The 19298-nt window shown below is 35.9% G+C and overlaps 1 non-coding gene across 1 annotated transcript; it reads left to right on the plus strand.

Annotated features, from left to right (window-relative positions):
• Window positions 1-8691: 8691 nt before the first annotated feature.
• On the plus strand, window positions 8692-8878 carry LOC122238973. Its single transcript, XR_006218106.1, has one exon. It is a non-coding gene; the product is annotated as a U2 spliceosomal RNA (small nuclear RNA).
• The last annotated feature ends 10420 nt before the right edge of the window (window positions 8879-19298 follow it).

The raw sequence follows: 19298 nt of genomic DNA on the forward strand, positions 1-19298 counted from the left end.
GTTCCTTCATTTTCCCACGGGTGATGATTACTAGGGTGCCCCTAATAATTTCCTGCATACTAATCTGTATCTCAGAGTTTAATCCCTGGAAACTTGACCCAAGATAATTGATGTCAGAAGTAGTCCAAAGAAGTAGACTCTAAAATTAGATTTTTGAAGTTAATCATCTAATGTCTGACTGGCAATAAAAAGATCAAAATTGTTGGTAGGTGGTTATTATCCCTGTGGTGATCCTGATAGGAAACTAGTCAAAGAGAATGCATTGGTGGGAGCAATACCACAGTCATTTGAGAAGTTAGGAGGAAGTCTTTATTGTAGGACTATGGAATTGGTTGGCTGTTGCTGAGTCAATGGATGTAGCGGAGAAAGAAAATGAATGGCTTAGGGTGTGAAATTAAAGCTAAATCTGAAAACAAGAGGTCTCTTTTGAAAACATGTAAGAGTCTCATCTTCTGCCTTCTGGCCAGAAGGCAGAAAAAATTGAAGGCTAGGAACTTAATTATAAGGATAACAGAGCTCCAGAGGAGGGGGAATTCTCAACTACAGCAAGTTGGTTACACAGAGATTAAGACCCTGATTGAGAAAGAATGACACCCTCAGAAATGGTGTGGGGACACTGGAAAACCTTAAATTCCTGTATCCTTGTGAGCTCTCTAGGTGGGAAAGAGTGCACACCATTTTCTCTTAAAGCCTAGTACTCCCCTTCTTGAAGGAAATGTTACCATAGCCCCTGACTTGCAAGAGATGAGCACTCCATTCACAATCTGCTCCTATTTCACCTCCAGGACATCAGAATAATAACTAGAGTTAATTGACCATGATGTACCACATAGATCCTCTACCCAGGCATACATCCCCCAACTGCTGAGAGTGTTGGCAGATGACAACACTTCCCATCTTCCTAGAGAAATGCTGGACCTGTTGAGAGAGAAAAGAAACAAAGGGTGCCTGGGTGGCTCAGTACGTTAAGAGTCTGAATCTTCATTTCATCTCTGGTTATAATCTCAGGGTTCATGGGATAGAGCCCTGCATCAGGCTCTGCACTGACAGTGTGAATCCTGCTTGGGATTCTCTCTCTCCCTCTCTGCTCACACTCTCTCTATCTCTCTCAAAGTAAATAAACTTAGTTTTTTTAAATATATAAAAGAAACTATATTTCAAAAGAATTTTAGGAACTAATCAATATGTAGCAACAGGAGCCTGGAGAGTATGCAGTGGACTGGATTCTGAGGTGCTGGATCATGAGGCAGCAGAATGTAAAGTTATAGCAAGAAGAGTTTATTGATCTGGGATTACTCTCCTAGATAGAGGCATTACTGCCATGTTAAGACCCCCAAGAAACTGCTTACACATTACTAGAATGATTTTTGGAAGCCTGGAAAATGTGGTGACTACCACTATGTAGAAATGAGAGAAGTACCTTGGTAAACATGAAAGAAAAGATCAAAAGATTCAGAGAAAAGGGTGGATATTTTAACTAAGATCTGAACACTCACCAACTGACCATGTTCCCTGGATTCTGAGAGTGGTTTGACTTTATCAAAGCAGTAGGCACTGTACTGGAGAAAGAAGCAAAGCATCGCAGAGAAACTCGGTGTTGGGTTTTCTCAGCAAGTCAGAGCTGAGAGTAGATGATGCTATCTGGGGTTCCAGATAGCAAAGGGAATGAAAAGTTCCCAAAATATCAGAGGGCTCATGCTGATGCTTAATTATTAAAAGCAATGGAGTTGGAGTGTAATTAATGTAATGAGTGCCAAATTATAGCAGCAAGATTACAATGGCAATTCCACACTTGGGAATATAGATTCAACACATTTTTTTTTAAGTGATATAGAGGCTGCCAGCTTTGAGCGAGTCTAGGAGCAAGAAAGGGTCCATGCAGCAGACCTAAATTATTTGCATTATACCTAGTCACAAACAGTTACTGGAATGCTACTGAATTTGGGGAGAGGAAAAACACCTATGTGACATTAGGTGAATATGCAACTGGAAATCTTTCATGGCTTGAATTCTATTAAACCCACCAAATCTACTACCCAGCAGCAACCCATCTTAAGATACAAGCCCAGGAATGAAAGTGAGAATGTTCTGACTTTCCCCTAGCTCACACTTATGGCCAGATAAGGAGGTAGGTATCTTTTATGGCCAATGGATTGAGGAGGATATAGGTTACCCTTGGTTAGGAGATGGTTTGACTCAGTGATTGCAAACAAACACTATAGTCCATATATGTGCGGCACTGAAGGGAAATGGCTAGACACAATCCTCCCAGTGGTCAGATCTTTAGGTCATTTTCCTTGTCATCAATTTTTTGTTTTAAAAAGAGGTGGCCCAGAGCTAAGGATACATACTTGCAAACTCATGAATATTTGGTTGGTTTATTGGACTGTTGGAAGCAGCCTGTAATGCTAGAGACAAAGAAATCTGGAGAAAAGGCACATGGATAGGCTTCACAAACTTTGATGATCTTTATATTGTATGTTAATTAATACGGAAGAGGCACAAAACTACCATGAAAACAGAAGGACTTTACCAGCCAGCTTTTCTTATCAGTCTTCAGTACTGGCATAATGACAGCAGGATTGGAGTAACCAAGGTTAATAGGGACATAGACTACCCAAAGGCCCTATGATTTGGGTCCTACTCAACTCTGTTATTGTTGTTGCTGAATATCAAAACTGCCTACAGCAGAGACCAAAACCTATGCCCCGATATGGTACTTCCCTCAAGGAGACCAGTCAGCCAGATGGACCTCCAAAACCATAGTAATTTAACTGACATCCATATGTGTTCCTGGTATGGCTTTGCCTTCCCTGCTCTTAAGCTCCTAGCTAGCACCTCTATATGATTACTTATAAAATGTTTGATTTTCTTACAGAGTATCTCATGTAACAACTAATCAGACCAAGAGATCCAACTTATAGCAAAGGCACATGGCAGTGAGATTCAATGGTAATATCTAGAGCAGAACATGGCCTCTGAAGGTGGAACTGAAGTGTTAACTTGGAGTTGATAATAAAGCAATGGTTATAATATGATGCCATGTGCCCAATAAATAGGAAACTTGGGTCTGATTACCCAGTGGTGAGAGTAGGATGGCCTTGCTTACATCACACCTAGTTGCCTACTTAAGGAATTTATACTTCCCATACCAATTCTCTGGATTTAGAGGTGCTTACTGTTAAAGAGGTCTGATTCCACCAGGAGACACATAGTAATAGTTCTAATAACTTTAGTTTGTGACTGCTGCTTGCTTAGTTCAGGCTTCTCATGCAAAGACACCATGGGGCAAGAAAAAGGAGCTATTCTTTTCTCCTGAAAAAATTGGCCAGTTATTAATAGAAGATTGAGCTACTCTTAAGACTTGGGGATGTAAGGGGGGCACCTGAGTGGCCTCAGTCAGTGAGGCGGCTGACTTTGGTTCAGGTCATTATCTCACGGCTTGTGGGTTTGAGTCTGTGCTTGGAGCCTGGAGCCTACTTCAGATTCTATGTCTCCCTCTCTGTCTGTACCTCCCCTGCTCATACCCTATCTCGCTCTCTCAAAAAATAAATAAACACCAAAAGAAAAAAAAAACTTGGGGACATAAGTGAGATATATGGCTCTTCAGTTACCCTTTGGAGGCATCTCTTGGTATTCTTTGGTGAAAGTTTGACAGTAAATGTACTATTGTGTTTGCCCTGACCTGAAAAGGGTGTGACACCTGGGGACTTATACCATTAGAAATGACATTGTTGATCATCCCTCCACAGAGGTACCAGCCTGGGTTAAGGAAAATCTTGAATGAAAAGTAGTTGAGAGAATAGATACATATCAATTGAGATCTCTGGTCCAGTGGCAATGGTGGGATAGGGATGTGGGTTGTGGAGTTCATCCCATTAACCTTCTTAAATGTTTTCTCAGTAAAGGAGATCAAACAGAATGTTATGACACTGTTTGAACATTTTATTACTAAAAAAAAATCAATCAGAGTGTAACTAGGGTTGAGATGAGTAAAATCTTTGGTAGGTTGCACAGACCTATCCTTTATGATTGAAGCATTCATCCACCTTCAATGTGCTGCTGAATGTGTTGAAAGCTGACAGCTCACAACCAAGTTGCTCTGCAAGAAATGCCACCTGTATGGTGGTCACAAGCCCTCCCAAAACATGCTAAATTCAATGGCTGGTTTATACAGTGGTATAAAAAATGAGCCTCCCTGTTTGAAGGCAGGATAACTTGGAATCGCCATCCTAGCTGCAGAGATCTCCATCACATTGGCTGAGTCCTTGGTGCAACTACATTCCAATTTAATTCCTTCATCTGTGTAATCCTTCTTCTTTCACTCCCGCACAGATGTTGATTCCAGGGGCACTCCTATCCTACATTGAATAAATCTCCTGCGTGGGCTCCTAGGCAGCCTGATCTAAGAAAAATGTCTATGAAGTTAAAGTCCTTAGAGATGAATGACATGATGTGGTGTATTTTCTTTTACTGGAAGCAGGTGAGCCTAAACTTAGCTAACTCCAAGAAATGTATTATTAGTGGGGATTTTTATATTAGATGAGGATTTGATTCTAAAAGATTAATTTATAATTTGAAAATTATTTAAAAGATATGTAATTTAAACTCTCATCCAATATAAGAGTCCCCATCAATAATATGCTTCTTGGAGCTAGTTAAGTTTACGCTTACTTGCCTCCAGTAAAAGAAAATACACTAACTACATCATGATGTACACTTCTAATGACATTAACATTCATAGACATTTTTCATATATGAACGTAACGTATAAATTTATATTTAAATATATAATAAATATGTATTATAAATAAATATGTAAATATTTATAAATATACATTAAACATATGACAAAATAAATGCATCTTATGGGTGTTAAATTAAAAATGACCTCTTCTGGACTGCTTGGGTGGCTTAGTCAGTTGAGCGTCTGGCTTAAGCTCATGTCATGATCTCACAGTTTGTGGGTTTGGGCCCTGTGTCAGCTCTGTGCTGACAACTCAGAGCCTGCAGCCTGCTTCAGATTTTGTGTCTCCCTCTCTGGCCCTCCCTCGCTCGTGTTGGCTCTCTTTCTTTCTCTCTCTCTCTCTCTTTCTCTCTTTCAAAAATAATAAATAATTTTTTAAAAAAATTTAAAAAAAGAATGACATCTCCAACAGGCTGAAAATATTCCTTCTTTTTCCCAACATTAAGTTTAAATCTATTTATATAAGATTATATAGTTGTGAATCTAGATTAAATAAATGACTATATAATTAAAGGAAGGAGAAATTTTGATTAAAAGTAAATTGATATGTCAGCTCCCAGAAAATTAAAATTTTGGTAAATTATAATTACATGCATTTTGAGAAAAATATTTCATTAGCATTTTAAATGAAAATTTACATTTTTTAAATCTTTCTCTCCTCATATTGGTGCTATTATCAGCACTTTTCTTTCCTAGAATTGTCAGGCCTCTATAAATATGGTTAACTGCTTGACTAAGAAAATAAATTAAACTTTGAAGATGGTAATTTAAACTTCAGTTTATTTGATAGGGGGAACTAATGAAAGGAAGTGAATCAGGACTCCACAGCCATGTGGCCTATTTGCTGACTCAAGTCAATTTGCTATACATGCTCTTTCCAACTAAATAGATGTGTTTTTTTGGTTTTTTTTTCCCACAGTGTGATAGAGTTGTGATTGAAAGCTATAATACATAGCTATAGATGCATCCTTCCTTATAACCATTATTTTTACTTTTCTAACACTTTCAAAAACATTATTCTGAAAAAATCACTACCACATCCTTTGGTTCAAATCAATAAATGAGAAAATGATGTGCAGTTCTGATTACCTTAAATACACATATTAGAAAATTATTACATTGTGTTAAAATAAAATTTAATTTTATCCTTTTCTCTTTAATCTTTTAATTTTACGTATTTCTCAAATCACTCTCCTGAATTAAATTTAGCACACACATGCATTATATATGTTATGTATGCTGTACCTATGACATCCTAATTTTTGAAATTTCTAAAACAAAAAAAAATTCACGTTTTCATATAGTAACACTTCCTTTCTACTCATTTAAGAAATTTTTTTAATTGAGGGGACACACCATGCCAATATGTTCTTTGACTCTAGATGTGACTTTTTCATTTTTCATGAACTTCCTTTTAATGAAAATAAATAAAAGATATCATGAGAAAAATGCAACAATAGCCTAGAAATAATTAAGTATTCATATATTTCTATAACTTTTTTTCTTTAAAGAATGTATTTTATTAAAAAAGCAAAAGCAAAACTTGAAGACATTCATTTCTGCAATGAACACTTATCTTTTCATTATGGTTAAACAAGTAAGGGAATAAAATTAAACTGCACATACCTCTTGAGATTCTGAATTGTGGAACATATTGGAGGAGAAATTCTGGATGCTTCTGCAATTGTTTCTTTTAGTGTGAGGAGTTATCTTCACATGCTTCTGACTAGACAAACTGTTTTTCTTTTTTTCCAAGATAGAATTGTTCTCTTGCAATGTGATATGTTTTATCTGATGGCTTGAAACTATGATCCCAGAGATTCCTTACACAAAAATTTACAAAGATTGGAAATTTGTCAGCACATAATATTTCCTGTGTTGGAAATACTACTATATCTCATTTCAATTTTCTCTTGCCTGGACATACAGAAGACTCACTTTCACCCTATTTATTTTTATATGTAATTGTGTGCTAACTCTACTCAATAATAGAGCTAAAGTGATATATTTCACATCATGGCCAAGCCAGAGAAAAGACTATGCATTGTTTTCTAGTCTCCTTTTGCCTCTTCTTGATGACGAGAAGGGGCTCATGTTTCCAAGGGTGGATTTCAGAGTGGTAGAGCCACCATTATACTGAAGCCCTGAGAGGTGGTATGGCATAGTTGCCTACCCCAACTGTAGTGGATATACAGTTGAAAAGGTATCAGCATTTATCACATTACACTACTAAGATTTGGGGGTTAATTGTTGCTTTGCCTTAAACTAATATATCTGGATCAATAATATATCTGCACTAAAAGATATTGATATATAAAATTAAGATTTTATTAAGATTTGATATGACAATAGCAAGCGATCAGTGTAGTGAAATACTATTTCAGAAATCTTACCAGACTACTATTTTGGTTTCCCAGTTTTGTTTTCCTCTTTTCCTCTCACCTGTATTTAAACAGACTCAATATTTAGGCTCCTTGCTTTTGCAGAGAGATGTGACAAAATATATTGATATGTGCTCATTTTTTAAAGCTTCTTTTGCATAGGCCACTATCTTTCACAGGAGAAGATCACTGGGCATAAATAAATGTATTGGGGAAACGGGATTTGAGAAATGCAGTTTCCACTGAATGGAGGAATACAGAGTAGAAATGATAAAGCATTGGTATGTTCTAAAAAAAGGGCCTTTGCTCCTTATGCTCAGGCAGAACGACAAGCAGGCTGCACAAAAACTCAAATGAAAAAGATATAGAGTAAGAATAGATAAGTAGGGCATATCGAGTTTTCTTTCTACAGAAAATTATAGGAAGAGCAAGGTGAATCACAAGTCCACATAAATGGCCTTGAAACAGTAGATCCGATAGTCATGAAGAGACCTAGAGGATAGAATAAAGTCTCATGATGAACTAATTAAATTACCATGAGTAAATACCATAGATAATGTTGGATAGCTCTGGAATCACATGTGTGGATTAACAACTAAAACCATATAAGAACAATGATCAAATCAGAAGCGAGAATAGTCAACATCCATAACCAGTCCTCTGAAAACTTCTATAACTCAAGCAGACATGGAAATGGTGAAATAAGGAAAATCCACAAATTAAAACAATGAGTTTAAAATTTTACTACCTTTGAGAACCATGAGTTCAAAATAGAAATTATAGTAAAAAAAAATTAAAGTACAACTTATTGTATACTACAGTTGTGAGCTGACATCCCATCCCTCTTGTAATAACAAATAGAGAAAGTGAAAACAATAATTATAATCTGAGCTTTATAAATTAATCTGATTTACTTACACCTAAAGATTTAAATGTGTCCAGATGCAAAAGTTAAAGATGCCAGTTTTGTGGGGGTGCCTGGGTGGCTCAGTTGGTTAAGCAACCAACCGACTTCGGTTCAGGTCATGATCTCGTGGTTTGTGAGTTGGAGCCCTGGGTCAAGCTCTGTGCTGACAGCTCAGAGCCTGGAGTCTGCTTCAGATTCTGTGTCCCCTCTTCTCTCTACCACTCCCCTGTTCATGCTCTGTGTCTCTCTGCCTCTCAATAATAAATAAATGTTAAAAAAATTAAAGATGCTAGTTTTGTGGACTTTCCAGCCAAAGAAATATTCTCTATATGTATGTACTGTTTATAACTCAAATAGCTTACATCTCGAGATATTAAAAAATTATCCCAATTTGACCAGAGATCAACAAAATAATAAAAGTCAAATAGTAAACATTTTAGGTTTTCTGAGCCATATGGTATGTTTTGTAGCTACTCCATTCTATTATTGTAGCATGAAATCAGCTATCGATAACTCTGAAGTGAATGAGTCTGACTGTGTTCCAATAAAACTTTATCTACAGAAAGAGGTAATGGGCTGGATTTGGCTCATGGACCATAGTTTCTCTACCCCCAGTCAGATTCAAAGCATAGGGCATTTTTTACAATTTGGGGACCATCACTTCTCCGCCTTTTGGCTAATATCAAGTGTAGTATCTGTTCTTATCAGTTTAATATCTGATATGTCCTCTTTCTGAGGACAATATGCTAACGGATTTTTGGAGCAGGAAGATGGAATAGGACCTTGTTCTGTCCACTGCAGGCATTCACCAGGTATTGCAATACCAGGAAAGGTGCACCCCCTCTGGGGAATAACCAAGCAGCTCCAGTACTGTTGACCACCTGTAGTGATTCCTGAGCTTCTGCCTGGAGGGTCTTAGTGTATCTATGTGCCAGGTGCCTTCACTCTACAGGTGAAACTAGAGTCAGGAAAAGTCAGTCAGATTGCAATGCAGGAGCGTATGGAATATATATCTACATGTCCACTATGGTCTTCTTACATACTAGGAACATGAATACAAGTATAAGCCAATAGTGGAAGTGGTTTTCCTAATTTTTTTCTGTCTTCTGTTTCTGTCTTTAGTGATTTCCTCTCCCAGGTTTTGTTTTCTTATAACTTATTTTTTGAAGGAAAAAAAATCCAAAACTTTGGTATCATTTTTTTCTTTACTTTTTAAAAGTCATTTTAATAATCTTCTTTTCATGTGTTTATTCATAAAATGTGACTTGGCTTTCCCATTGACAAGTAATTCCAAATCTGCAAAGTTGAAATAAAATGATTTTATAATTAGGACATTGGGATGAATGATAACTGTGTGTTTTGGAGGAAAATGGAGATTGACAGGCAACTTCTATAAATTGGCAGTCAGAGAAAAAGTAGCAGAAAAAGAAAGTATGTCACATTGGAATATTTTTTTTCAAATATATTGAAACTTATGGCACTTTTTCCCTCATTTTAACCCTGCATGTCTGTGCTTTTTCATCACTGATAGGCAGAAATGTTTATTCTCCCTGAAATGCTGAATCTGACCCAAACTTCAATACATTTCACAAGTAAGAATCTGCTATGCAGAATATATTTCTTTTGCGCAGTTAACAGCATTCCTAATGAGCTGTTAATGAGCTGTCAGTTTCTAATATAAACTAAAGAGCTAGAGTAGTCACAGAGGAATTCTAGAAACAAAAATGTTGCATCCCCAAAACATAATCAAATGAATTGTTCCAAGATTTATAATTACCCTTAAGTTATACTGATGTTATGTGCCATTTCTAAATTACTAGCAGTGTTTTTGAAGATCAGTTTGTGATCTTAAGTATTATCCACTGCACAATGTTACTATTTTTAATATTTGTTACTATTTTAACTATTACTAAATATTATTTATTATGGAACTACTCTGTGCCAGCCAATGTATTCTCGGAAGTTATAATCTATTGAGGAATACTATGACTTGTATAATTATTTTAATAATAATGAATGATAATATGGTAATACCTGGGGTGATAAGAAAACTTATCTTAAGGTAAACACCCTGAATTATCTTAGGCATTTATAGAAAACTATTTGATACAGGTCTAGTAAAATTTATTTTACCTAATTCAGACTTGCAAATAAAACATAATTTTTATTTTATTATTTTATTTTATTTTATTTTATTTTATTTTATTTTATTTTATTATTATGTCCTTGTGGTAAGATCACTAAATATAATCACCTCACAGTTTAGAAAAAGAACAGAAGGAAGAGTATGGTGGTCAAGGCAATAATCTCTTTATGGAAACTGGTCATTCTTGAAGTAGAGCTATTCATCCCATTCACTGTCCTCTCCCCCAGAGGTACCCAAAATGTGGTTGACTGAAATGTTCTTACAGGGGTGACTGGATGGCTCAGTTAGTTGTCTCAGGTAATGATCTTTCAGTTTGTGGGTTCCAGCTAAGCGTCGGGCTCTGGGCTGACAGCTCAGAGCCTGGAGCCTGCTTCAGATTCCGTGTCTTGTCTCCCTCTCTCTCTGCCCCTCCCGGGCAAGATCTTGTTCTCTCTCCATCTCTCTCTCTCTCTCTCTCTCTCTCTCAAGAATAAATAAACATTAATTTTTTTGAAATGTTCTTACAATTATAAAGCCAGAAGTGTCGAATAAGAGGCAGGAGAGAAACTGTAGATTTTTTTAGTGAGAGGGCTTACCAGTGAGTCTACTGCATTTCTACAGTGTAGGTATTCATATATAGGTAGATTTTCCTGAGCCATGAGTCAAAAGGACAAAATAGTGAACTGTCTTTCTAGCATTCCATTCAGCACGTTCATCCTCTGGAAAAGAGGACTGAAGACATTTCTCATCATCACTCCAAACACATTGAAATCAATATGAAATACAACAGGATATTTATTTTATTTTATAATTAAAATTTTTTTTGTTTATTTATTTATTTTGAGAGAGAGAGAGAAAGACCACAAGAAGGGGAGAAACAGAGAAAGAGAGAGGGAATCCCAAGCAGGCTCCACGCTGTCAGCACAGAGCCAGATGCAGGGCTTGAACTCAGGAACTGTGAGATCATGACCGAGGAGAAATCAAGAGTCAGTCAGTCGCTCTTGACCCAGGCACCCACAACAGGATACTTAAGTGTGTACTTCAGTTCTCCAGCAAAAAGGGAATTTTCACATATTGGAAATAAAGAAGGAAAGAGTGCCATTATAGAGCAGAAAGTGGAACCACAAAGTTTTAGGGAGTATTGAAATGGGTTACTACCTTTGGGCAGGGCTTTGGCTAATAAATGAGATAGGATGCTGAGCCAAAAGTCTTCTTTGTACTTTGGAGCTGAAACTCCAAGAAAGGGCAGATCATTTCATGTAAGATCGTTTACAATAACTGCAGCCCTTGGCTTAGTGATCTGTCAAGGAAGTGAGTAACTTGGGCCTGGGTTATATGTGTGGTAAAGCATCACTGAGAAGTAATGAGAAACTCAAGCTATGCAATGTGCTGGTATGGATCCATATCCACATTAAGTGTGTTATTCAGGTAACTTAAGATATTGACATGTTGGACATAATTAGTTAAGCACGTGATATCACGGTAGAGTGGTATTTCAGGCAAAAGAAACTCAAAACTTCTCTCATTTCTGTATGTAAATCTATGTCAATACATGTCTCAGAGGACAAAGAGAATCTCATAGATAAGAAAACCTGCTGAAGATTACTTCAGAATTTTAAGTTACAAAGCAAAAAAAAAAAAAAAAAAAAGAACCAAACTCAGTGAGAAAGAATCTTTAGATAAAACAAATATGAGACATGACACTCAAGAAACAGGTAATATAGTAACATGAGAGATGCTTTAAAATATGTGTATTCATGTGTTCAGAAAGATATATTAAACAATGGAATTGATGAAGCACTAATAGAGCATTTTGAAAAGCATTTTGAAAAGAATTTGAAAAGAAACAAAACAGTCATAAAAATTCTAACAATTGAAATAAGTATTAAACTTGGATTGGGTAAATTGTATGCAAAACTGAAAAACACAAACCACCCAAAGGTGGCATAAGAGCTAACATATAGATTCCAATATGATTCTCAAGAGTTAAATGTAAAATGCTTACACAGTCCTTGGTATATTTTTAATGTACAATAATGATAGCCATTATTGTTATGTATTGTTTTTATCAAAAATTTGTTGCAAAAGATAAAATAATGGTAATTGAGTGTAGGATAAGGTCCTGTATTAATCTACAATGAGTTGTATTAGGACACAATAGAAAAAATGAAGGTAAGATGATATTAGAAGTGACCATGGCTGAGCGCCTGGGTCAGGATTTCGGCTGTGGTAGTGAGGTGGAGCCCAGCTGTCATCTCTGCACTGAGCAGGGACCCTGCTTAACTTTCTCTCTCTCCCTCTCCCCCTACTCTTCCTTGATTTGCTCTCTCTCTTTCCCTCTTTAAAAACAAACAAACAAACCAAAAAACCAAAGTGAATATGGCTGATAATTTTTCAGAATGGATGATATAGTCCTAAATTTGAAAAAGCACAAATTCTTGTGTTACTGCAGAATATCAAAAATAAACTGAAAAGAGATGCTAAATGGAGATACTAAACACAAAGAAATTACAATTAGAGATTACATCAGCTTTTTGGATGCCAAAGGATGGTCGAATAGTTTAATGGTTGAAAGAAAATATAATTAAATTCTATTAAATTTATCCATTTTGTTCTAAATCTTGTCTATTTTTTTTCTGATTTATGAAAGTGTTTGATTTTTAATCAGCTAGGTCAATTTTTATTGTTTTCACTTTCCTGAGAAAAATTTTCAGACTTGGCTTAGTTATTTTATAATCTGTGTTTTCTAATTCCATTACCTGAGGTGCCTATGGATCTTTTTCTGTTGGTTTTTGTTTCTGCTAGTTTTTTCTCAGTATGTCTTATCTGTTCAGGTATTTGAGAAATTATGTGTAGAAAAAATTGAACCCCAGGATTTTATCTTGTTTCACAGATGCTTTTCATTTGTTCCTGCCCAGGTGCTTGGAGGCATTAACAATTCTGGATGAACTTGATAGTGTACCTGCATGTCTGGTTTGCCTGGAGAAAGCCAGTTTTATGCCTATTTATCTGGTATTCTATCTGGTTTTAGTATTTGCATGACTTTAAGAAATGATGAATAATTATCAAAAATTGCTGCATTAAAATAAGCTGGGAGGGTTTGGGTAAATCTCTGCTTTTACTGATGGATGCTCTATGAAGACATGATGGTTTCAAATATTGAGATGTTTAGGCAGATCCTCCAGAGTGTGGTAGAGTTAAGTGAGCATGACTCGTTCACCTACCTGCACTCCACTGGAAAAGCAGAAGGAGGCTTAGGAACTATCTAGTTCAGTGCTAAAAGTATCCATACTGGGCAGCACCAGAGCTAATATAACTAAATCAAATGAATGTTTGGTCACAATTAATTGCATAAATAGAATCCACAGCATTGTCAAGACAATTATGCAAAATCTGAGGTCACTGAACAGAAAACATTAGGTCACTGATAGTAGGAAAAGTCATGATATATGAAATGGAAATATGTGATATGAACAAGGGAGACCTGGGTGAATTGAGTCTCCCTGATAGCTGGACCAATTGCTCTCGCTTTTACATCAAATCTGTTAATGCTTTTTTTGAACATCTCACCTGAGGAAGTTACCCAGTGAGGTGAAGCCAGTTCAATTTGGGCCTCACCCATGACTGACCTCATTTTCCCAAATTTGTGGAGTCAGATCCCAGCACACTCAGGGAAATGGATGCTCTTGCCTCAAGTTTATTTATATCAATCCTTTTCTGCTATGATTTAGGCCTCAGAGTTTTTCCATCTGATCCTGCAACAAGACATGTTGCTGGCCTTTTGGAGTGATGACCTTAGGCTGACATGTCTCCAAGTGCCGAGAGTAATAGACAATCTGGATGTCTGAGATTTATGTGTGCCGAAGTATGGGATGGAAACCCCATAAAAATACAAAGGCTTATTTCCTCAGTGAAATGTGTGAGGGCCCAGTGGTTTGTTGACATATCTCCTGTACAATGTAAGGGGAAAACTACTACGCTTAGTATAATCCTGCTTGGTATGTGAATTGCTATAACTGATTCAGTTGGTGTCTTGATATGCTGCTGATTTTTTAAATGTTTGCCTATTTATTTTGAGAGAGAAATAGTGAGAGAGAGAGAAAGAGAGAGAGAATGAATGGGGGAGGGGCAGAGAGAGGGAGAGAGAGAATCCCAAGCAGGATCCATATATACAGTTCGAAAAACTGATGCAGGGCTAGAACCCACAAACCGTGAGATTATGACCTTAGCTGAAATCAAAAGTCAGCTGCTTAAATGATTGAGCCACCCAGGCGCCCCAATATGCTGATGTTTTGATAAGGATTGAAAGCTATAAAAGCTTCTCCATGCATCAGGGCAAGGAATTCTGCTTAGCAACTTGGCATTAAGACCCAGAAAACCAGTGCAGATCGGTATGCCTTATAGATGCTGTGGGATGAGTCAATGTAAAATGACTCCCTAGAATTTGTTTTAAGAAAAAAAAAATCCATGCACCCTTCAGCAAGTGACTAATTTTAGTTGTCTACTCAAGGACATGTACAAGGATTCTAATTAAATTTTGTTAAATTTGAAACATCCTAGGTATATAAAATACCTATATAACTGTATTATAAAACACTAATATATAACAAATCTATATCTATTATCTGTATCTGTTTACAATATCTCCAATCCTTGTTAAATCACAGAGGATGATAACCCTGAATTTTAAGAGAAAAATGCCACATTACAATATCATATATAGTATAATTTCAATTTTATATAGTACTTGGTACATACTAGATATTCAAAAATATTTACCTTATTGATGAATAAAAAAAATAAAACGTTTTTTGTACTGCAACAATAAAAAGATATATTCTTTCTCCAACCTAACTTTCCCTCACTATGTCACCCTAGTTTTCCTTTCCAGAGAACAAGTTTTATGGTGTATGTGTGTGATTTTTTTAATATGAGAGCATATTTCCTGTCTTATGTTCCTCACATCATATTTGCTCTTTCCACCCACTGCAATCTGGTTTTCAGTTCTATATTCCACTAAAATATACTGGAAAAGATGTAAAATAATCTTTCAATGGCAACATCCATGAGAAAGCTAACTGCAATTGCTGCCTGCCCCATTCAGTCTGTGGAGCCCCCTCAGCTCTTGAGCATCTCTTTCCTTGGTTTCTCAGCACCAATGTTTGTTTTCTCACCTCCATGACCATCTCTGCTTCATCGCTTATGTTTACTCCTCTTTCTTAACATTGGTAACCTTTTTCCTTTACTAATTCTCTTATTTTCTCCCTCCAGGGTATTTTTGCTCCTGTAGCTACCATAGAATTCCCAAATTGCATTTCCACTGAGCTCTCTTCAGAGTTCCGATCTAATCTACTCACTTCATTATCATTCTCCCCACTTTTGATCTTGCACCACCTTCTGTGTCTCCAATCTTAATGACACCTTTCTCCTTTGACATGCAAATCAGAAACAACAGAGTAATCTAACACCCTCCCTCTAATAACACACAAACCATTTTTATTTCACTTCATTAACATTTCTCCTTTCCATCCCATCCTCCCCATTTCTTTGGCTTCTCCCTTACAATTACGCCCAATCATTCTTCCTCTAGATTATTGCAGTGGTCTCTGGATTTAAAAAATTCCCTTCCTTCTATTTTACGACTCTGGAATTCCTACTACAATTGCTAGTGTAGAAAAATTGCAAATACTAAATGGCCTTGACATTCCTTGATGTTAATTTCAGAATGTTGTTACTAATTTTTTTTAAAGGCTATAGACTTTTTTTTTTTGCGAGAATTCACAAGAATACCTTTCCAGATTTAATTTCACAGTGCTCTTTTCCAAGCTGCTTGTAATATTTCTCATGCAGAATTATTTTTCACACTGCCTTGTTTCTATATGCTAAATCTTCTGCTTGAAAAACCACTGTACCCTGCTTTCTTCTTTCATTATTTTGTCATTTTAAATGGCACTTTTCCTATATCATAGGGAACTGATTTTTTCATATTATTTTATACGTACTATTTATGTTGATGTTTGGGGTTGAATGCTTCCCTATGATATTTAAAAAGCATCTTAACTTCCCAGAAAAAGTGTCCACAGATCACATGCAGAATGAATTGTTAGCACTATTGTCATCTCTAATGCATTGATTAGTTGATCTCAAGAAGTAGGTATGTTCTTCCTTTGTCTCTTCACTTGTTTTTTGTTTTTGTTTTTGTTTGTTTGTTTTTGTTTTTCATGAAGTCAATCTTGATATAGTTTTAAATGAGTACTTCCTTTTTTCTCCTGGAACTTATATTAGAAATCCTACCCTCCTGGAACCAGATTATCACAGCCTAGTAATGATAAAGATCAAATATCTTTCTCTTTTATGCAAATAAATATATAAACACCTCTCATATTCCCCATTCATACATACATACAGTCAGTAGAAAACTGTTCAGCTTAGGATTTGTTGTGAAATTGAAAGGAAAAAGTAATGTCAAATGTTGTACTCAGTGAAAATAAAACATAACAAGCTCTATCATACTAGAGAAAATAGATCATGTTAAAGCTTTCCGTGAGGGATCCTGTTTTCTTATTCATCAATGTTCCATATCAGAGTCTATCCATCCATGTCTATATGTACATAGACCATAGAGAATGTATTTTTTAAATACTAAACTTTATAGAGACATTGCAAGGTTTCTTGTGGATGACTGAACACACCCTCAAATAAAGTGATGTACTTTATTTTATTATATAAGCATATGAGGTTAAAAGGTGCTGGAAGCTGACAGCTCAAAATTGGACTGTAGTGTTCCCTACTGAATTTAACATAACAAAAATTTCACAGGATGTCAAAAATATTTGGACACATTCAAAAACAAGATCAATCTGGCCTCATTTCTAAACATAAGCCAAAGAAAAGGACACTGTGCCACCACAAAAATAATCCAATATACTCCTTTCTCTTCGCTCACTGAGGGGCTCCTTATACTTACAAATGACACACATCGTACTTTCGATTCTTCTTCTATCTTCTAGATAAAAATGATTAAACTCAGTCATCAAATTGCCACTGCTTCCTGACAGCACCCAATTCAGAACACATCCTACTTCTACTAAGCCCTCTCTCAAAACACCCAGGACAATCTCAAACACCATCGCAAGCCTTTAGTAGGTCTCTCTTCCTGAGAAGCTCCAGGCTTCTCCATAGAATGTGATGTTCTTGATGACTAAGTTAATAAATCCCATTTTTTTTAAGATTATAGGTATGTTTTTGGTGCTCTTGTAACCTGGGATTTACCAATTATATACATTAGGCAGTAATGACTATAAAGTGTGGTCTGATATAACTATCCAGATTTAACTTAAAATAATAATATAATGATAAATGCTAGTCCTTCAGGGGCACTAAACCCAGTGGCCCATTAGAATCATCTGGAAATTGTAATTTTGTGCTAGGTGAGGCTTGATTATGATCACTTATAAAAAATTTCTCAGGTGATACTATTAAGCAGAAAAAGAATGAGTAACTTTAGTTTAAGAGAATGATTCTGCTTTAGTTTGCGGTATTCTTCTAAGACTTGCTTTCTGGTTCTGCACTTTCCATGGCAGCTTGCCCTGGGATACAAGGTTCTTGCTCTTAGGCTTCTTCACTAAAGGCAGCAAGTTGCAAGTTCTTTGCCTATGCAGTTGCTGAAAATCTTTTAAGGAAGTCTTTACATACTGGGTCTCATTCAGATGGTTTCTATAGAAGGCTTGGCTTTTCTTCAGTATTTTCTTTGAAATTCTGAAGGCCAACTTTAATAGAATTACAAAATTGTCTCTTCATCTTAGTCAATCTGTCTTTTCAGTTTTGGCTGCATTATTTCTGATCCCCTCAGCATTCTCTGTGCCCTCTGGGCATAGGAGGAGCAATTTTACCCCAATTTGTGTGAAAAGTAATTTCCTGAAAATATTTCTCTTCCTGTTTGGGCCCATTTAACTCTCCTATGTTCAGCCATTAAACATCTCCCAGTCTCAGCAACCCAAAGGCCTTGCTGTTTAACGAGCTGGTGCCTGATGAATTTTACTCAGTGGATGTTCTTCAGTTTACCATTACCGGGTATATATTACAGCAGCTTCAGAATTCTGCATTTCGGGAACCCGTAAAATCCTAGGGAAAGCAAACAAACAAACAAACAACAACAAAAACAGGCAACTGACAACTTACTTCCTCTTCAAATTATATTTTTCATAAAAAGTATACTCTGTGTTTTTTGTTGTTTTACTCTTTCCCTGACCTATCCCAACTTGTAAATATTTTACAACAAGCTAATATTGACTAGTGTTTAGAATCCACATATGTTTTGATACTATAACAGTCAACTTGAAATTTAAAAAATTAAACATATATGCGAAAAACTGGCTCATTAACTGAACTTTTCATTATTTAACTACATTGTATGTATTCAAATGTATTTGAATACATTTATGAGTGAGGTGTACAAATTATATTTATATGTCAAACAAATTTATTTTAAACAAAAATATTCATAGGGTAACATTAAACCCACCATATATTTGAATCTCAAAATTAAAAGCATAGTTTACTTTAAAGAACCAACAAATCCTTTTCCTTGCTATTCTTTGATATCAGTGTCTTCAAGAGGTTTCAGATAGAAAGTTAGTAAATTCCAATAATAGTTTGATTTTCTCACCCAACAGATGACATGATACTCTATGTAGAAAACCTGAAAGATGTCACCAAAAAATTCCTAGAACTGATAACACAAATTCAGTAAAATTGAAAGTTACAAAATCAACATACAGAACTCTGTTGCATCTCTGTACACTATAATGAAGCAGCAGAAAGAGAAATCAAAGAATTGATCTCATTTAAAATTGCACCAAAACACAAAAAATAAATGCCTAGGAATAATCCTAACCCAAGAAATAAAATATCTGTACTCTGAAAACTATAGAACATTTATGAAACAAATGTAGTGTTTTGGAAGAAGACACAAAGAAATGGAAAAACACGCCATGCTCATGGATTGGAAGAACAAACATTGTTAAAATATCGATACTACCCAAAGCAATCTACACATTCATTGCAATTCCTGTCAATATATTACCAGCATTTTTCACAGAGCTAGAACAAACAATTCTAAAATTTGTATGGAACCAC

Source organism: Panthera tigris, chromosome B2 (assembly GCF_018350195.1).
Source record: "Panthera tigris isolate Pti1 chromosome B2, P.tigris_Pti1_mat1.1, whole genome shotgun sequence".
In the NCBI taxonomy this organism is placed as follows: domain Eukaryota; kingdom Metazoa; phylum Chordata; class Mammalia; order Carnivora; family Felidae; genus Panthera; species Panthera tigris.